The 4,789-nt window shown below is 35.0% G+C and overlaps 1 pseudogene; it reads left to right on the forward strand.

The window, feature by feature from the left end:
- The first annotated feature begins 1,332 nt into the window (after positions 1-1,332).
- LOC137765951 (small ribosomal subunit protein eS6-like) lies at positions 1,333-2,165 on the forward strand (annotated as a pseudogene).
- The last annotated feature ends 2,624 nt before the right edge of the window (positions 2,166-4,789 follow it).

The following is a 4,789-nucleotide window of genomic DNA, read 5'->3' on the forward strand; positions in this document are numbered from 1 at the left end:
AATCGTTAATATTGTTAAACTGTGTATACTACCCAAAGCAATCTACAGATTTAACACAATCCCCATCAAAATATCCATGACATTTTTCACAGAACTAGAACAAATAATCTTAAAATGGATATGGAACCACAAAAGACCCAGAATTGCCAAAGCAATCTTGAAAAAAAAAGAACAAAGCTGGAGGTATCAAGTTCCCTGACTTAAGACTATACTACAAAGCTACAGTAATCAAAACAATATAGTACTGGCACAAAAACAGACTCATAGATCGAGGGAACTGAATAGAGAGTCCAGAAAAAAACTCATGCACCTATGGTCAGTTAATTTACTACAAAGGAGGCAAGAATATACAATGGAGAGGGACTTCCCTGGCGCAGTGGTTAAGAATCTACCTGCCAATGCAGGGGACACGGGTTCAAGCCCTGGTCTGGAAAGATCCCACATGCCACAGAGCAACTAAGCCCATGCGCCAAAACTACTGAGCCCATGTGCTACAACTACTGAAGCCCACGTGCCTAGAGCCCATGCTCTGCAGCAAGAGAAGCCACCATAATGAGAAGCCCGTGCACTGCAACAAAAAGTAGCTCCCACTCGCCACGACTAGAGAAAGCCTGCACACAACAATGAAAACCCAATGCAGACAAAAATAAATAAATAAAAGAAAATAATATATAATGGAGAAAAGACAGTCTCTTCAATAAGTGGTACTGGAAAAACTGAACAGATACATGTAAACGAATTAGGCCATTTCCTCACACCATATACAAAAGTAAGCTCAGAATGGATTAAAGACTTAACTGTAAGACCTGAAACCATAAAACTCCTAGAAGAGAACATAGGCAGAACACTCATTAATATAAATCATAACAATGTTTTTTTTAATCAAAAGAAATAACAGCAAAAATAAATAAGTGGGGCCTAATTAAACTTAAAAGCTTTTACACAGCAGAAGAAACCATTGACAAAATGAAAAGACAGCCTTCTGAATGGGAGAAAATATTTGCAAATGATATTACTGATAAGGGGTTCACATCCAAAATATATAAACAGCTCATAGAACTGTATGTATATATATAAAAAAAAATTAAAAATGGGCAGAGGACCTGAATAGACATTTTTCCAAAGAAGACATACAGATGACCAACAGGCACATGAAAAGATGCTTAACATCACTAATCATCAGAGAAACGCAAATCAAAACTGCAGTGAGATATCACCTCACACCTATCAGAATGGCTATCATCAAAAATCTACAAATAAATGTTGGTTAGGATGTAGAGAAAAGGGAACCCTTGTACACAGTTGGTGGGAATGTAAATTGGCGCAGCCGCTATGGAAAAGAGTATGGAGATTCCTCCAACTAAAAATAGTACTACCACTCTTCTTCGCAGTGACTTGCAGGCCATCAGCTGCTTCAGGACGAAGGTGAATATCTCTTTCCCAGCCCCTGGCTGTCAGAAACTCATTGAAGTGGACGATGAATGAAAGCTTTGTACCTTTTATGAGAAAGGTATGGCCACAGAAGTTGCTACTGATGTTCTGGGTGAAGAATGGAAGGGTTATGTGGTTTGAATCAGTGGTGGGAATGACAAACAAGGTTTCACCAGGAAGCAGGTGTCTTGATCCATGGCCAAGTCCGCCTGCTACTGAGTAATGGGCATTCCTGTTATAGACCAAGGAGGACTGAAGAAAGAAAGTGCAAATCTGTACGGGGTTGCATTGTGGATGCCAATCTGAGTGTTCAATTGGGTCAGCCTAAAAAAAGGGGAGAAGGATATTCCTGGACTCACTGATACTACTGTGCCTCGTCATCTGGGGCCCAAAAGAGCTAGCAGAATCTGCAAACTTTTCAATCTCTCTAAAGAAGACAATGTCTGCCAGTATGTTGTGAGAAAGCCCCTAAACAAAGAAGGTAAGAAACCTAGGACCAAAGTACCCAGGATTAAGCATCTTGTTACTCCACGTGTTCTGCAACACAAACGTTGGCATATTGCTCTGAAGGAACAGCATACTAAGAAAAATAAGGAAAAGGCTGCAGAATATGCTAAACTTTTGGCCAAGGGAATGAAGGAGGCCAAAGAAAAATGCCAGGAACAGACTGCCAAGAGTCGAGGCTGTCCTCTCTGAGAGCTTCTACCTCTAAGTCTGAGTGTAGTCAAAAATGAGATGTTCTAAAGTAACAAATAATAAGATTAGACATCAAAAAAACAATAAATAAATAAAATAAAAATAGGGCTACCATATGATCTAGCAATTCTACTCCTGGGTATATATCTGGAAAAAAAATGAAAACACTGTTTTGAAAATATATATGCACCCCAATGTTCACAGCATTATTTACAATGGCCAAGATATGGAAGCATCCTAATGTCCATCAACAGATGAGTGGATAAAGAAGATGTGGTGTGTGTGTGTGTGTGTGTGTGTGTGTGTGTGTTTATGTGTGTGTCTATATCTATATCTATATCTATATATAATGGGATATTTACTCAGCCATAAAAATGAATGAGATTCTCTCATTTGCAAAAACTTGGATGGACCTAGGGAGTATTATGCTTAGTGAAATATCAGATAAAGACCAGTTCTCTATGTTATCACTTATATATGAAATCTAAAAACTGAAACAAATGAATGTATGTAACAAAACAGAAACAGACTCACAGACACAGAGAATAAACTAGTGGTTATCACTGGGGAGGGAGAAAGGGGGAGGGACAAGATAAGGGTATGGGATTAAGAGGTACAAACTACTATGTACAAAATAGATAAGCAAGTAGGATATATTGTACAGCATAGGTAAATATAGCCAGTTTTGTAATAACTCTAAATGAAGTATAATCTATAAAAAATATCACATCAGTCTATTGTACACCAGAAACTAATATAATATTGTAAATCAGCTATTCTTTAATAAAAAATAAACATTTCTTTTTAAAAAAGGGAAAAAGAAGATAGTGTTGGATCACTGATCACTCTAGCTACAGATTTGTAGGTATATCCATGATTTAACAAAAGAAAAGAAAAACAAGTTGAAGGTTATATTTAGAGTATTTTTCTTTAGAAAATAAAGCTATAAAAGAGAGCTTTATTAGGATATAGTCATGCATGTAAGTACCTAAACAAGGGAAATTGAAACCACAATTTTGCTTATTCTAGTTAGTCTAAGGAGAATGTGTTAAGAAAGTGTGAGGGTAATATTAGAAAATTATGAAAAAATATTATTTTAACTCATTTTGGAAGTGCCATTATTTCTAATTTTCAACCAAGTGTTTTAATGCATATTTTAATCTCATGTTTCTTATTTAATTATATTTAATAACTAAAGTTTCCATTAATTTAACTAGACATTTAAGCACAGAAAATGTACAATAATAGCTCAGGTACCAGATCTTTAGAAACTCAGGGAAGGAAATAAATTGTAAAAATATTGAAAAAATTATATAACAATTTAATACACACATTATATATTACTTTAGAGAAGGAAGAGAAAATGCCTAACTGTCCAGAGAGAACAGGCAATGTTTTACCAAGCAGATGATGTTTGATCAGAATCCCAAAGAATGGGTTGGAGTTCAATCATTAACAGGGCTACTGGGATACATTAGGGTGAGTTTAAACTACTCATGGAAGTTTGAGGAATATTAGTTTGAAAATGTAGTCAAGGTTTCAAATATCAAGGGTTTTGTATAACTTACTAATGATAATGAAAATAGTTACAATTTCTTGAGCAGTTACATGCCAGTCACTGGTCTAAGTAGCTTGTGTCAATTGTTTTCTAATTTTATATTTTGAATGGCATTAAAACATTGGTAAATTAACTTCATTTTACAAATGATGAAAGAGAAGTTAAATATCTTAGTTATGGATTTTATTTTCAAGCAGTGTGACCAAAAGCATTGAGGAAATCAGAATTAAGAAATAGTGACATGGTCATTGTTTTAGAATGCCAAGGTAAGACTACTATAGACATCCAAGGAAGAAATATTAAAAACACAAATTAATGCAGTAGCATTAGAAAATGGAGATAGCATACATGATTTATGTGATATTTGGGATCCTTAGCTGACAGAATATGGTAATCTGCTGGATCTTTAAAATCAGGAAAAAAATACAGTCACATTTGACCATGTGTTTAGGTGCCTGAATAAATAAAACTGCTATTAACTAAAATTGTGAAAGCAGTGAAAAGAACGTGTCTCATTCTTATCTTGAGGAAATCATAAATTCAGATTTTTAAAAATTTTTATTTTTATTTGGCCACCGCACAGCATGTGAGATCTTAGTTTCCCCACCAGGGATCGAACACACAACCCCTGCATTGGAAGCACAGAGTCTTTAACCACTGGACCATCAGGGAATCCCCATAAATTCAGATTTAAACTTAAAGATATTGAGTTTTCTGGATATTTAATTGAAGAATATTTAGGAAAAATTGGAAATATATATTTTGGCTCCATACAGAGATGTGGCAGGTCTTGAAGACCATCATCTTGTAGACAGAAATTGAGATCATGCATATGGATATTATTTCCTTGATTAACAATGAATTCTGATTGAGTCAGTCATACTGTACTGATGTGATATTTCCCAATTATCGAACAATTCTAAATAATAGAATCAGGACAGGAAGTATAGTCTTTGAGAGGCCGGTTTGTCCTATTTTCTTAGCTTAAATGCAAGTTGATTATCTGCCTTTATTTCTTTTTTTTTTTTTCTGAGTGATATAATGCCATAGAGATATCTTCATAAAAAATAGCTTAAGAACACAGAAATATTTCCACATAAATAT

Source organism: Eschrichtius robustus, chromosome 6 (genome assembly GCF_028021215.1).
Source record: "Eschrichtius robustus isolate mEscRob2 chromosome 6, mEscRob2.pri, whole genome shotgun sequence".
Classification (NCBI taxonomy): Eukaryota; Metazoa; Chordata; class Mammalia; order Artiodactyla; family Eschrichtiidae; genus Eschrichtius; species Eschrichtius robustus.